Raw genomic sequence first — 17,509 nt, 5'->3', positions numbered from 1 at the left:
TGATGGGCCCGGGGCGAAGCCGAAGCTCTGTGGCCGATAGATGGCAGCCGAGGGCGAAGGCGTCCCAGGCTGGGCTCAGGCGGCGCAACGCGAGCCCCCCTTGGATGTCACACTCAAGGGAGACAGAGGAGTCTTGCACCATGTGCGTAATACGAACGTGGGACTGTGCAATCCTCGGATTGAAAAAAGGAAGGAGTGGAAATAACCCCGACAAGTGCCAGGCTTGTTGGTGGTCAGGTACAGGTTGATTCCAGCCCTGTGCTGATCGCCTGTCTTTCTCCTACTATATATAATACAGCCCCGGTGCTGTCTCCCGTACTTACTGTAAAGGACCATGAAAGAGGGAGTGGTTCATCCTAGCTGCAAACAAGGGTGCTTTTTTTTTTTTTTTTTAAAGAATTACGTTTTATAGGTATATCTGGGCTATACAAAGGAATGTGAACGACTTTCAGAGAGACCATTTCTGAGTGCATTCGGTGTGTACTAAAAAGCTGGAAACCCCTAAATACATGCAGTATCGATAGAAAGCGAGTTTCTTGAAGAGTCACCTGCTAAACTCCACTAGAGTCATCTCTACAGTAAGTATTCCTGTCTCTTTTCCTGAAACCAGAAACTGCTCTCCCCAAAAGGAGGTCTTTACATTCAGGAGGCATATTTCCAGCGTTTGTAATATTAGACCATAAGTCCTTCCCAGGTATAGAAAAAAAAGTTGATCATAATAAGTGGCCCAATGCAAGCTGAGTGCACATGTACCTGTTCCTTAGATAACTGGGTAGTTTACTATTTAATTTTTAAAAATCCATTTTGTTTTAGAATTAATTATGTAGTATATTTTGGAATCAACTTAAACATGATTGGTACTGTCTCCTTCTTGGTAATGTTTGGGATAATATTGTGGTGATAATATCCTGATTAAATATAGGATTAAAACAGGTTCTGGTATATATAGCCACAAACATATATCTTCCCACATTCTCTAAATATGTTGGATTAAAAGGAGTTTTCTAGAGGTGGCGAATATTTGTCTCCTGAGGTTTTGCAGTATTTCTTGAGATTTTCTCTGAATTTGTTTTGCAAATATTTTTTACTTAAGGCATACATACTTTGGAAACTGTTTTGTTTAAATTTGGGAAATGTATGAGAGAAAAAAATAATCTGTAATATCAGATAATGAAAATAAAATCATAATAGAAATTCCTGTTAAATTCAGAAACATTTGGCATAGGAATACTAGCCATCTGCTATATGTGCATTGTATAAATGGACAACTTAAACTGCACCCACAAAAGTCTTGTTACAGTATTTTGAATTTAGTCATTGTCTAACACGATTTAAATATTTTAGAATATTTATTTTTAAAGTATAAAATAGAAGTGTTAAAGTATCATAATTTTATATTTTCAAAATAGAAGTGTTAAAGTATCATAATTTTAAAATTACATGTTAATTAGTTAGAAACTTCTGCTATATAAATATTGTTTTATCACAGACGTAATTTTCAATATTGATAACCTATAGAAGTTCTGAAAGGGTATAAAATGATTTAATTATTGGACTTATCAAAATAGTTGAGTATGGTTATTTCATTATTTTATTACTTTCTTAAATCTTCACAATTGCAACCAATATCAAATTTTAGTTCAGTTTATGGCCTTGTATTATTTTTATTTTAAATGTTATCCTGATAAAAATAGATTTTGTTGAGCTAAGAAGTATTAAACATGTTTGCAATTAATTAAAGTTATAGTTTTGTTAGAAACACTGACACCAAAAATATTCTACTTTACCTCTTGTGGTTCAAATAAATAAATGAACGCAACTTTCTATCATTAACTCAAGAATAGCCTGAGAAGCCACCATTTACAATTTTCCACTAGGTGTCTCTATAAGCTGCTATGCAGGAAAGTGAATTTTGAGAAAATACTGTGACATGAAGAGACCACAGAAGAACTTGGGAGGGAAAACATTATAGAAATAAGAAAAAGCCTCATTTATTAGTCTGTAGACTCTTGTATCTTTGAGTGTTGACTATTGACTAGAAATGAAATACATGTATCATATATCAGTGATCAAATTTGAGTCAAAGCTTAAAGCACAAGAACAAACGTATCTATGTTCCATTTCATACTAAACAGTATACAGTCATATGATGTCTACTTTCTTTCACGCAATACTCAAATGAATGCACATGATTACATAAACACACTTGGAAATGAGAAAATGAAATAATTGATCAAATAGATCTTTCCGGCATTAAAGTCATTAATACTAAATTAAACATTATTTAATTGAGTTGGATGTAAAAGGCTGATAATCTTTGTCCAAATGTTTATGAATATACTTATGCATATTATAATTAGCTCATGATATAGTACCATTATATACATATTTCATATAAGGTAATATATTTGGCTATAATTAGTGTAAATCATGGACATAATTTAATACCTGTATATGAATATTAAATTAAAACCACAATTAACATACTTGTGGTTTTCAAATTAACATTTGAAATTGAAATATGTGAATTCATATTTATTATTACCTGGAATTATTGTTTTAGTGTTTTATGGACTTTTTGGAAGAATTCTTATGTTAAATGCATTTCTTAAAATATCACACTACATGTATCAATGTGTGGTTTCTTTAGAATATTAAAATGCTTAGTCAAGTATTATAGTTTCTCATAAAGCAACCTAACAAACATTATAAATAAAGATTTTTTTGGCAATAATCTTTAGATTTCATGAGAACTAATCAACATGACTGAAATCTAAAGCTAGTAGACCTTGAATTTTTTTTTTTGTTAGCTTACCTGCTAAGGTAATATTGTAGAATCGTAGTGCTAGATTCCAGATTCCTCTAAAATTAACTCTATTCGATTACTTTTGTGATAGTAATAGCTAAGAAGTTTATATACATATTTATTAAATATTAATTTTCAGTAATAAATTTTATTTTTATGTCTTTGAAGTTGAAATTATATATGCCATATATTCTTAACAGGATATATGGCATATATCCTCCTAGAGGGTAAAACGTGAGTCATTATTTGATTGTTTCTCTATGTAATTTCTAAATTAATTAATCATATAGCATAATTTTTGATCAGTCTGATATATTTAGAATTACAACGATCAAATATATCATGCAGTGATGTTTATCAAATTCAAAATGGCCGGCTAAACTAAGATTATTCACCAAAAATTGTTCATTTTTTATAGACTTAATTATTTACAGGCTTAGAAACATGCTCTCAGAGGCACAAGAAAAAAATCTCCATAAAATAGACAATTTTCTTCCTCACCTCATACAGTTCCTTGTAAATATACTCTAATATTCTGCTAGAATTGTGTCTTAAGACATCCTCTTTGTTGGACCAATTGGAAATATCTACCAAAATTTAAAATGCATATATCTTTTGAACAATTGTATTTTCAGCAAGTAGTCTACAGGTCTACCAAAATAAAATATATGAAACAATATGTAAGAAGGTATTCATTGTAACAGTGGTTTGCATTTGTAAATGACTAAGAACCTACATATCTGACTAAATGAAAAGTGGTACACTTCCATCTGTACCTTGGAATACTATTCTGCCTTTAATATCAGTGCATGTAGGAATATGGTTCTGTCATTATTAATAGTATATTCAGAATTATATAGAGATAGATGTATATGTATATCATCTATATCTATACCTTTGTCTGTCTGTCTATCTATCTATCTATCTATCTATCTATCTATCTATCTATCTATCCATCTATCTATATCTATACCTTTGTCTGTCTGTCTGTCTATCTATCTATCTATCCATCTATCTATCTATCTATCTATCTATCTATCTATCTATCCATCTATCTATCATCTATTGAGGAAGAGAGAGGGGAGAAGGAAATTATTTTGGAAATAATTAAGTAATGGTGGTTACTTCTTGGGGAAAGATGGGGATTTTCAATAGAATGAGGATTTATTTTTCACTATGTTTACTATTTTTTATTATTTGAAAATTTCAATTTATACATTTCAATAAAAAGAAAAAATATGTACTTGAAAAATAAAGATATTACTTGGAAGAAATATAGGAGAGGTGATGAAGATTTAAAGACAACTTTACCAAATTCATCTCTTTCTCATAGTTCTCAAAACTATTTTTTTTATGACACATTGCTATCAATGGAGACACTGAATATCTTTCTAAATATATGAATGTAAATTAGTTAAATGGGTTCTCTTCATAGCTCTTATATGGGACATTTAATTTTAGCTACCTATATTGATTATTAGAATAATAATTAATAGAAGCTAGCTTCCATTATGTTCACTATATAGAACCATGCTGTAGAGTGATAACAGTTTTATTAATGCAGTGGTGGGTGAAGGGGAAGATCAAAGTGGTTCTCTAGAGAAGATAAGTGATTATACTTGAAATTGTTAGCAGCAGATCTTTACTATTATCTGCAGGAAAATGAGTGAGTTTGTAATTGTGACATATTTTAAATATACAAACTATCATCAGGGCCTGTTAGAACAAAGGCTGCTGCCATTGAAATATGCACATTCCACAGGAAAAAGGTAGTTTCCTTATAGAGATAGATTTAAGTTTTCTATGAATATTTCTATGAGTTATGATTTGTCTCTTAGAATCGACTAGTTCTTGGTTCTTGCATATCTTTAGTCATTTTTAGGAAACATATATTGTTATGCCTGTATTATCTGTATTCTTTCTGATTTTTCAAAGGAAATCAATTCATTATCTAAGATAGTTTCATCACAAAATTTTCAGAAGGACTATTGCTTATTTGAGAAAGCCTAAATTGACCATACTTTATTCAACTTTTATACCAACTGGAATTCTTCATTAAATAGGAGATTCCCATTATTTCTCCAATTCCTTAAAATAAATCAAATTTTCCCTTAACTCCAAAACTTTGGTTTGTACTGCCCTTTCATCTAACTGACTTTTCACTTTTCTTTTATCCATTGTTCTTAAGAATTTATCGTAAATATTCTTTTCATCAGAAAATCTTCCCTATCCACTTTGACCAACATCGAACTTGCTCATCTTAAACATTCTCTTGTATTATCTAGCATTTGATCTAGCACAGTATCCTACTTCCTGCTTAAAGTTATCATTTTCTTCCGGCCTAGATTATTATTCTGTATTGAGAAAATAATTTTATTGTGTTTGTTAGCCCTCAAGAGTGAGACAAATGAGCTCCAAAAAACTCTGCGTACAAAAAAATACTTGCCCATTTATGAATTTATTCATGCAACAAATATTTATTCAGTACCAATATTGTGTTAAACCCTGTTATGTTTGAGATAAAATAATTAGATGATTCATGACAGGGTAGTTAGATGATTTCAGAGACATTTTGTCTTTCTGACAAATCACCTGCATTCCCAGTCCAATTAAAGTAAATATAGTATATAAAAATGCTATTGAATACATTGTATACTTGAATAATGTTTTTATAGTGTATTTAGCCAATTCTTGAGATGAGTGCTCTCAAGAACTTTCTGTGATGATGGAAGTAATCTATATCTATGTTGTCCAATTTGATAGCTATTAGCTACATATGAATATTTAGCAATTGAAATGTAGCTGGTGTGACACAGATGAAATACAATTTAAATTTAAAAATTTTAATGTATTTAAATACCCACATGTGGCTAGAGGCTATCATATAGGACAGAGCAGATTTAGAATATAAATCCCTGGCAGGCTGAAATTGTGTTATTTGTGTAATTTCTGGAATATCTTGAAAATTCAATGAATATGAACAGCAGTAGTCATAAGTAATGATGGTGATTATGACACCTTCAATAAATAAGAACGGTTACGATTCACATTTGACAAGGGGCCTGATTTACATTCAGCTGAAGGTCTCTAGCTGATTCTTTCACATTGCATTTGGTTGAGGACATCTACTATTCTTTTAAAGATTTCAAGGCATTTTACAGTCATTTCAAAATTCCTTATTACATCCTCATTACAACCTTGTCAAGAAAGAAAGGTGGATTATTTTATTATCAATAGACATTTATTAGAAGATGAGTGCCTTTTTATGTATGATGAAGTGTTCTCTTTCAAAGTGCTTAATTCCAGATCACAGAGTGGGATGTTAGTGGAATTGGAAAAGAAAGTCCTAAAGGGTACTTTGCTTCAAGAATAATCTAGAATAGGTGTTTAGTGCTGAGAAGCCTGGCAGTTAGTAACAAAATTGCTCTTGAACTCTTGCATTCCCTCTATTTGAATACAAAATTCTATGTTAAAATTTAGTGATATTTTGTACAATTAGAGTGGGCAGAGTTTGAACAGGAAATTGTAATTAATGAATTTATAAAATGCAAATACAGCCTCTTATTTCCATGAAGATCTGAATAAATCTCAGTTTAAATAAAATCATATTTACATATTTTAAACAAAGATTTAATAGCTCGGTAACCTGTCCCATTTACAACAAATTATTGTAATTTTTGAGATTAAGTTTTGTTTGTTTTTAATCAATGTATCTTAAATATTAGTAATAAAATTGACCTATGATTTCACTATTACACTTCTTTTATGGGCAAAATCATTATATCTTCAAAAGGAGCATTGATTGCTTAAGGGCTTAACTTCAAAATAAGTAGTAAGCCACCCGATCCAGACTAGTAGAGTGACTCTCAGAGACCTCAGCTCTATTCTTAACTCTGGCTTTGCATCAGTTGTGTATTAGCATTTATGAAGACACCTCTCTAGATAGATCACATATTTTACATATAATGAAGTTTCTATACTTTCTCTTCAATGGGCCATATCATGACTACACTGGTTAATCAAAAGATAAGCATTAAAATGTAATCTCCTTGGAAGAAAAATAACATAATTATTACTCTTAAATTATAGACTTGAAGTTATTTGTTTCATCCTGAAATGTAAAGTTATCTTTATTTAAACAAATATTGGCAACTGAATGCTAACTTGTGAATGGTATACCTTCTGTGAAAAACAAGTCTCTGGCAGCTCAGTTTTTGTTTAATATTATATGATGCATTTTTTACCTTGTGATCAAAAACATTCCATCAATCTAATGGAACTTTTATAAATGATACTAGATTCATAGTTTTTTTTTTTTTCGTATGGCATATTACAATGTATGCTGCAATTTTAATTGGTTGATACATATCCCAATGAACAAATTATCAATTTGAATTTAAATCACCAATATGAGATGTACAATTCATTATACAATTAATTTGTATCCTTGAATGCTGTATTAAGTAAGTAGTGACTTCTGTGCAGATAGACTTTGATCAATGAATATACTATCACTTACTGGTATGAAGATACTCATGAATTTATTTCTAGGTATTTTTATATTTAAAAGTATTTCATTATAGCATTGTAATAGTAACATTTAGAAGCAATCTAGTACATATCGAGAGGGAGGCCTAAATTGATTTTTCACAAAGAATAGGAATCTATTTGATAATATTTTTCAATTTGTAATGTGATTTACCAGCCACAGTTAACATGAGCATCAGTAGGCAATCTATACATCACTTATAATTAAAAATTAAAGGTAAGTAAAACGTGTGCATACATATAATGTAATCATTTACTATATGCTAGCTATTTTATTAAATTGTCTCATTCTTTCATGGAGTTATTACAACTTCATGAAGTATTATTTTTCCTTACAGATGATAAAATTGACTTTCATGGTAGTTGACGATATTCTATATTTCATTCAAACAGTACATAGAAAATCTAGACTATGATATAAATTACAAGAATTATCAGTATCCATTTTTTTATTTTACTATGCTAATTTAAATACATACTTTTGGACTTTTACCTCACTTTAAAAGTAGAAATAATGTATATTTTAGTAATTATGATATTCCATTCAGTATATGATATTCTTATGAAATGCTGCTATAGTAGTATGGAATCTGCGGTTGTTAGTGGTATGTTTTTATTCTGTGCTTTTCAGAATAAGTCAATTATTAAGTTAATTCACACTTATGTTCAGTCTAATTGGAGGACCTATCTAATTCTTGGTACGTTGTTCCAAAAGTAATTAGCTTCAATAAAGATACACTGTGATTCATCATTTATATAATGTCAAATGTATTCTGAAAAAGTCAGCAGTAGAAATCCAAGTTTCAAATTACTAATACTATATAATATTCCTCTTTTAAATATTATAGTAATAATATATATATCTTAGACTGATCATAAAATATATTTGTAAACTGTCTCTATATTTTTCTACCTTAAAGATATTAAAGACATTATTAACTCTCAGACATTGTCACAGTAATTTGAATACATAAGGTTCATAAAGCAATATTTTTGACTACATACAGTATATTTTTCCTAAAGTAGAAAATGTCTTTAATTATATATTTCCTATTTATGAATTTTTGACTAATTATTATTTTGACTAATTATTATTTCATAAACCAGTAGTCAAAGCAAGCATTACGTACTTTCTAAAAAATCAATACTAAAATGGTACTTTTGAGGAGAAATCTCATCAAACTTTTTATGCATAAATTTAGGGACACAACCTTATAGCCTTATATGACATGAATTTGTTATAATAAATAATTTAATATTGAAATAGCATGAGATATTTTCAATTTTTTTTCAAAAGAATACACACAATTAGATAATCTCATGACCAAGTTTCTTAATAATTGATAAATCACTTTAGTTATGAAAATGTTATTCATAAATAACTAACACCTACTCCAAATAATTACATTTTGTTTTATTATGTTTAAACATCTGATCTTAACTTTATTGATTATCCATTTACATAGTCCAATTTCATTAGGAATGCAACATGGGTATCTCCATAAAACTTAAAAAAAATATTTGAGTGTCTGGTATATCAATATTTATTTCCTCAAGGTAAGTAAAATTATACATGGAATGATCAGACAAAATTATGAATCTCTAAATAGTCCACATTTGTAAATATTGGATTCATCATTGACTATCATTATCTATTTATGACTATGCTGAAGTATGTGTGTGAAAAGAAAGAATACAAGTATCTGTCCACTTTAGCAATTCATGACGTTTCTGACCACCTTCTCCTAATATGCACTCGGAGAGCTTGCAGCAGAACTTGAGAATGCATCTTGGAGTTCTTCCAGAAACTTTGTCAAAGACCAATGTCTGCATTCACAAAGAAGCATTCACAGCTGTCAGAAGTTAAATGTTCATGAGACTCATAGTACAGCTGCAGTCCTTCCACTACATTGACAAAAATCTGTGGAAACTAGAATTTGATAACTAGTTCTTCCATGAAAAAATATCACAGAAAAATGAAGTATCCCTGCCAGACTGATAATAAATAATTATGCATTCACAGATGAAACATCATTGCATTGTCCTGCATTACTTAACCTGCAGGGCTTTTGCAGCTGATGTTCACTACCAGAGAAAGCACTCTTGCTGCAATAAACTGTCAATGAACGTCTTGTAGGCAAACACCTGCCATCACCTACTAGCAGTGGTGCATAAGATATAAGATCATAGAAATTGCAGCATAAACCAAACTTTACAAAGCAGTAATGGATGTGAGTGTGATAAAGCACACATGATTAAGAAATGCACTCATGAACAGGTATTTTGTGTTTTCATTTATAGTCGATAAAGTAAATAGACTGATTTTTGTTTCCTGAAATGTGTAATATGACTGAGCAAAGTAATAGAAAAGCAAACTCCATTTGAAAACAAAGTTTTCAATTTGGAATAATCTATCCCAATTTATCATCAGGTTCTTTTCAGGACAAACGATTACTTGCTAAAAATGTTTAGCCATATACTCTTTATGCCCATATGGAAATAACAAATCATTCAGACTTTGAATCACCTTTTTTTTTTTTAAGCTTAATATAGTTTTAGAAAGTATCTGAAAAAATTTGAAGGTTATAAATCTTTGTTTCTGTAATAATTAGTTGAGATTCAAATGGAGGTAAGCGAATTAGCTTATCAACTATTCAACTTTATGGTTGAATGAAGAAACCCATTTGGAAATGTAATGGTTTCTCATTGTTGGGCCACTTAGCAGATCAATAGTCCCTAAATATAAAGATCTGGTTCTTAAAACCTAGTGAATTATTGAAAATTTACCTCAAGGAAAAAATTTTTAAAAATCACATCTAAAAGTAAAAGCAATTAGAAGCTTTTTAAAATGTCAGTTTTGAGTATATTTTTATAATTATGGATATGAGAAATAACGAATAAAAAGGAAAACTTAGTTGTATTTATCTTTTAAAGTGGCAGTGGCCATAGGAATCATAGAATACTACATTTTAATTTAAAGGACCCAGATAGTATGAATGTTTTAACCGAAGTGCACCTCTGGTTATTGGAGAATTAGATAGGTCCTCCAATTAGACTGAACATAAGTGTGAATTAACTTAATAATTGACTTATTCTGAAAAGCACAGAATAAAAACATACCACTAACAACCGCAGATTCCATACTACTATAGCAGCATTTCATAAGAACATCATATACTGAATGGAATATCATAAAAAGTCCACTTGGTTTATTGAAGAACTTTGTCACACTAAATGAGCAGTAGGTAAGCTATTAAATTGTTGTCTTACCATGTGTGTTCAATGACAGGAAAGGAACCAAAAGGGTGGTTAACTCTATAGGGATAAACAAAGTTGGCCTGTGATGAAAGTGTCCTATAATTCTGGTTACATGCACATTAATTTATGCATGTTAGTTATGTATGCTTAGGGTATTCTTGCTCACATTAAGGACTCATATCTGTATGTTTCCGATATCAACTAATGCACTGTAAGGAGTTCATGTTTTTGATTTTTTGTTGGTGAATTCAATAACATTTTAACAGAAAACATACTTAAAATGCAGAATGGTTCTTCAAATAGCATACAGCATAAGTACTTTATTCAAGGAGATTTAACAAAAATCTGAAGTATATAGCTGTTTTTCCCCTTTCAAATCATTGTTTAGGAAAAAAATAGGTTTAAACTGACATATTTTTCATTGCTTTTTAAATTAATAATTCTTTATTAAAATATATTATTAATTAAATGTTTTTAAACACAGAGGTATGGCTCCTTTTTATTGCATTGTAGCTTTTTACTGTGTGCGATGGACTTTTTCACAAACAGTACAGTGAATTAAAAGTGGAGGGTTTAATAAACATTCCCTAGGACCTCAAGTCCGTCTCTGTCTTTTAGTGACTGCTTAAAATATTGGTTAATTTATTTATATCAAATAAATCCTACATTTATTGTAAGGCTTAAATTAGATAATTAATACAAAGGGTTTAACACACTTCTCAGTACATTATAAGCACTAAATAAGTGTTAGCTTTTATTACTGTTTTGTTGTTAAGTTGTTAGTTTTTACAGACACCAACATAGTTTGACTCTATGCTGTGAAACAAAGAGTTAGAGGCCACATAGGATTGCAGCCCAGTTTTTTTTTCTTCCCAGAATAGACATTGTTCAGGACAAGTTGCATTCATTATCAGATAATTCTGATTAGTTATGGATTTATAGCACCAAGAATCCACCATATATTAAGTGGTTGCTGGCTTCCAGATTTCACCAGCTCTTTTCAGCTACTGGAATAAAGAAATGGGAGTGCTTTCCAGACTGCACTTTTTATGATTAATTTTCTAAAACTCATGCATGTACGTTGTTCCAAAAGTTCTGGGGGACAGAATAGAGGAGAAACTAGTTTTGTATATGAGTTTACAACATCATAAATAATGAAAACTTGTAATGAAATTGTATGGGAAGTTAAGTCAGGTTTGAATATGCAATACATTTTGATACACTAAAAAAATTATAAAGCAATTTTTATAACAGTTTTCATAATGAATATATAATTTGTGCATATTTTAAATAAATCTATTGTATAATAATTAATAGATATAAAACTAAAGGTTAATTTTATAGAAAAATACAGGACAGCCAATGTAAGTTACTAAGAATATTAGACTTTAGTATAAATTACTTAGTTTGTCATGCAGATAGAACATTACATATATATACCATTAATTAAAATTAAATTATTACTCTGATGTACTAGTTATTAATTTTTGTCAGTATGTTTGCAAATATATATCAGAAATGTTATGTTTTCATTGCTGCTTTATATGCATATATTTTTGCTTGTATATTTAAATGATTTTTGTCATCTCTGAGTTTATATTTTAAGCACACAATCTTACTAACTTTAAATTCTGTTATTTAATGTTTATTTTTTAAATGCCCTATTAAAGAAGTACCTTTATTAAAATGCAATTTTGAAGCTCAAGATTATGACCTTGAAAGTCACATTTTAAAAAAACAACTTGTTCTTTTTTGAAAAATACTTCTAAAAAAATTCCATGAAGATTAATTTTGGTGCATTTGTCCTAGAGATACTATTTTTCCATGACAACAATCTGTATAATAACTTTGCTGCTCTCATAGATGTGGAGGTGGAGTTTACACACACACACGCACACACACACACACGCACACATACGTGCACACACACTAGCAGAAAGTGAATGAAATGATACATGTATATACCATATGTAGAGTATCTAATTTTCAAATATCAGAACACAGTAAATGCACTCACCGTGAATGCTATCCTGAACACAGTGATTTTTTTTCGGTTTGCTGCCAATTTCAAAAGACTGTTACTACAAGTATGCAAATAAACTTTTCTCACTACCTGAAATTTCCTTGATGGTACTAATATTTATATCTCTCATCAGCTAGGATACTTGTTGACTGACTTTCACATAGAGGTTATGATCTGCTACATTGTCCATCATTTCGAATATTTTTTATTATATCCAAATGTTAGTTAATAGACACTTTTTATTGAGAGAAGTCAAATGATTCAGATTTTTTTTTTGCATTTTGGAGGTTTAGATTTTATAAAATATTTGTTGCTTTGATAATGTATACCAAGGCCATATGATAGGGCACTGTTTAGATGTCATGTTTAGGCATAGTTCCTAAGCCCTTTTATCTATTTTTTGCTGTTTTCTAAATCTGAGTTGAAAGATGTATGTTTGTTTTTATTTTGCTGTTTAAAATTGTACTTCTTACACTCCCAGACATGTTTTTACAGAAGGCAGAATAACCCAGAGCTCAGAAGTTGAGCACTCTGCAGAAGAGAAGCCTGGGACCACAGTATCTGTAGCTTTGGGGGCCCAAGGACTCCTTCAATCATCCAGAGGGCTCCTGGGGAAAGAAACCCTTTATAAATACATAGCTGTGTAAATCCTGATTAGGTGACTAGGCAGGTTGTAGCTGACCATTGAAGCTCAAGAGGAGGAGCCTGGAGCCACAGTAGCTAGTTTTGAGGGCTCAAGGACTCCTTCCCACATCCAGAGGGCTCCTGGAGGAAGAAACTCTTTAAAAATATATAGCTGTGTAAATCCCGACTGGTTGACTAGACAGGTTGTAGCTGACCATTAAAGTTGCACTGTGCTAGTTTAAAAGACTGCAGAAACCTCTGGCAGCTGTTAGAGCAATTAGTTCTAGAAATTCTTCCTTGTCTGCTAATAGCAATAGGTGATTCCCAAGTGCTTTGTCCTCCGCAATTCCTAAGTTTCCAGGGTGAAGTGTTTAGGGGAGTCTGATGAATGTTTTCCGGAAATAAAGCACTCTGAAATGAGTTTTTGTTTGTTTGTTTGTTTTAAAACTCTTTCAGTTGTGTGATACAAAATAAGAGCTGGGTGGCTGCCAACACATGTAGACTATATAAAGAAATTTATACTTTAAGAGGAAGCTTAGTTAGTAGGCAAATGCATTATTATTATTTTAAAACAATCTATTGCACTTGTATTAGCAAAAGTAATACAATTTAGTAGCAGAAATGATTATAAAAGAAGTAAATTTGGGTAAATTCACTGGTCAAATTCAAGATATGCTCAAAAATTAGTTGCTTTAGGAATGACAAATATTTAATCTTTGTAATCTGAGAGTCCTAAAAACAGATACTTCCTAACTTAGAAGATGATGTCCTAAGAAGATTTTACTTTTTGTCTTGCCTGATTTTAATATAAAGCTCCTAGGCTTATTTTCAAAACCCCACAGTTCACCCTTAATCTGACCTCATTTCTTACATTTGCTTTTAAGGGTAAATTATACAGAAACATCTGATGATACTTATAGACACCCCCCCATTAAAAGTACTTCATTATTACATGTAGAATTATTAAAAGTATTAAAAGTATTAAATGATCACATCATTTCTTTATCTTTTAAAATATGTGTTATGTGAATAATACAAGTAGATTTTATTTATAATTGTTCATGAGAACAATACCAAATCTACATATTAATGGTTCTTGTGTTATTTTTCTAATTTTGTTTTATTTCACTCCTTTTTAAATAATTAATTAAAGTTTGTGAAATTTTTAAATTTTTGTATCTTCATATTTGATTACTACCTACATTTCAGTCAGATACCTTTAGATATCTTTAATGTTAGGTAATTTGGTTAGATATATACTGTTAAATGTTTTTGCGAAGTGAATAAAAATCTTCATTCTCATTATTAATTTAGGACTCTCTCAATTCCTAATATGCTCTTTATCAAGTAACACTGCTTGTGTGTTTATATTTTCAAAAATTGAATTCTCCAATATATTTAAATATTTAATAATCATTTACCAATCTCTTAACATGTGCGAGGTCCTTTTTCAATTTTCAGAAAAAAATAGCATCAAGAAGGATAACATCTCACCTTCAGGAAGCTTACATTCTATTGGAGAAATATATACAAAAATAAATATTTTAAATGGAGTGAATTATGTACTCATAGTTCAACTAATATGAAAAAAGACAATACTTTTGAGAAGATTGTGAGTTAAGCAAATCTTGATTAGACATTTCTAATCATTAAGAAAAATGTTTTAATAATTAATGAATAGAAAAACCAGAATATTCTGTATTCCGCTTTATTCCGCTACAAATTTAATGTAGAAGAAATTCTGGGGTTGAGTATTTTGGGAAAGAAGAGCCCTTACTTTTAACAGGATTGAAATCATCTAGCATTTGAGGCTCAGTGAGTGTCAGGAGATGTGTCAATTGTTGATTATACATGTACTTATAAGTCACCATTCTGGAAGAAACAGATTTTTACTTTGTATTTTAAATTAATGTGTGATTTATTTTGTAGAGAAGGATGTTACTTTGTTGAGAGTACAATAAATTCTTCTCCATAAGTACTTTAATATGAAAATAGCATACAAGTTCATCAGAAAGTGTTAAAAATTATTTGTGGATGGTAGCTGAAAAGTAAACCATTGTAAATAAGAAGGAACAAGAGAAATGTAGCAGATAATTCATAGAAATTCATAGTGAGACAGCATATATCTCTTTTTCCCTCCCTCCCGCTATCCCTCTCATTTCTCTCCCCGTTTCCCTCTCTCATCTCTATCTCCATCTCCAACTGTATTTTACCAAACCTAATACTGATCTTGGCTCTTGCTTGACCTTAAAAGAAGAAATCAGTGAACTTTTTTACACAACTTTTCAAAACTAGTCATCTGACTTGTAGTGATTATAAGACACCATTGACTGTAAAATGCACCCTTATTCCATGGTGGAAAAATGTAAAAATGTGTGTCTTAGAATTGATAAAAATATGTAAGTTGAATCTAGGCTAGGAATTAATACTTAGGCTCTGAAGGAAAGACTTTCTTGTCTGTTCACATGCTTTTCAGCTTTGTCTGTGCCTTTTCTCCACATCTTAACCTAGCTAAATCTTCTGCTCAAATGTCCTTCAAAACTAAAAATAATCAGCAACCCTGGAAAGTCTTTCATTGACCCTTCCATAAAATTTACATCTGTCTTTCCTTTGCTTTACAGAAACTGTGCATACCTCTGTGATCGCACTTGTCACACCAGGACGTAATGATTTATTTGTCTTAGTGCCTTGTTCTAACATAAATTCTTTGAATTTTAAAGTTGAATGAAAATTGTGTCTCCAAAGTCAAGTATTATATATAAGTAGTTAATGATAAAGGATCAATAAATACTTGTTCAATGAAAATTCAATAATTCAGAGGACAAGCTATGAATGTTAAATATGTTTATCACCATTTCACAAAAGAGAAAACTGGAGACTCAGGGAGATTGAATGATTTGTCTAATAATGGTGTCAGGGCTCAAACCTAATTCCTTTGTATTCTAGCCCCTAAGCTCTGTCCATTGTTTAAACCTAATGTGTTTTTCTCTTTGCTAATTAGATGACACTAAGTGATCACATCAGATATTGGTGTGAAACAAATCATGACAAAGAAGTAACCATTTTGAGAATTAATGTTTTGGTAATAGCCATGACAATGAACCTTGATGTTGTACAAAAAAGTCTTAAATAGGTGGATTTTAGAGGTTACTCTTAGTAGATTCTACCATGTAAGGCTTATTTTAAAATACAGTTTGGACCTAAAATTCAGGTATTGGAATACAGTGACAACTAGATTTGGGACTTTTTAAAAACAATAAATGTTAATAATTTTGAAACAATTCTAAGTGCATGATATTACTTGATATATTTTCTATGATTTAACTTAGACCTAATTTAAAGTTTCTTTGGATTAAAAATTTATGTAAAATTGTACAAATTTATAAGCATCTGTCTTCTCAATTTATTTCTATGTTTTAATTAAAATCTTAGCTCATAGTGTATGCCAATAATATAAAAATCTTATGATTAATATTGTATTCATGAGCAAGAAGCAATACCTCGTTGAAAACTCTTGAGGTTTCCAACTGCATAAGAAACACATGTAAATTATTAGAGAAAAAAGTGAATAATTTTGCTTTCATGATAAGTTTCACATAAATTATAAACATCTTCCATCATAATTATTCTTTTAGACAAGCAGGTGCAATCCAAGAGATTGTTGAAACATTAACCTGGGTTGATTTTTATAAATTAATATACATGGGTCCATAATACATTTTTCAACATGAATATCATCAAATCTTACCATTAATATGAGCAATAAAATGAATACAAAATTTGTAGAATGACATGACAAATGTTTCACAAAAATATAGATTAATTAGAATTTATAATTTTGAAGGTTTTGTATTGAATATATAATTTTTAAAAATTTAGTAAAGCAACATTTTTTTAAAATTTGAAAACATTATTGCCACAAAAATATCTTATTACCAGAAAAAGAAATTGGTATCAATGGCATATTTTTGTTTATCATGCGTTGATTCGTATTATTTTTTGAATTATTACATCTAAGAAATTATATCAAGATGTAATGTGTAAATAAAGCTGTTAATAAATTAAATTAGAAAAATATCATTTTGGATGGATTTTTTAATAAAAATGAAGCTTTATATTAATTCTTCATAAATAGAAAATTTTCGCTTTCTCTTGAAAGATATTTCTGGAAACTATGCCAGAATTTAAGTAATAAAAATGAAACCCAGTTCTCATTTTTGTATTAACAAATGTGTAGGCCCAGAGATCTA

General features: G+C 30.1%; 1 long non-coding RNA gene across 1 annotated transcript in view; it reads left to right on the top strand.

Annotated features, from left to right (window-relative positions):
- The first annotated feature begins 2 nt into the window (after positions 1-2).
- The window catches only part of LOC107195821, a 52,717-nt gene continuing 35,210 nt past the window's right edge, over positions 3-17,509 (top strand). Inside the window, exon 1 of the long non-coding RNA XR_001517070.2 lies at positions 3-578. This is a non-coding gene — a long non-coding RNA (uncharacterized LOC107195821). The remainder of the gene's footprint in view (positions 579-17,509) is intronic.

Source organism: Pteropus alecto, unplaced genomic scaffold, assembly GCF_000325575.1.
Source record: "Pteropus alecto unplaced genomic scaffold, ASM32557v1 scaffold72, whole genome shotgun sequence".
Taxonomy (NCBI): Eukaryota; Metazoa; Chordata; class Mammalia; order Chiroptera; family Pteropodidae; genus Pteropus; species Pteropus alecto.
Note: the sequence above shows the minus strand (reverse complement) of the source record. Positions and strands in the feature narration are given on the sequence as shown.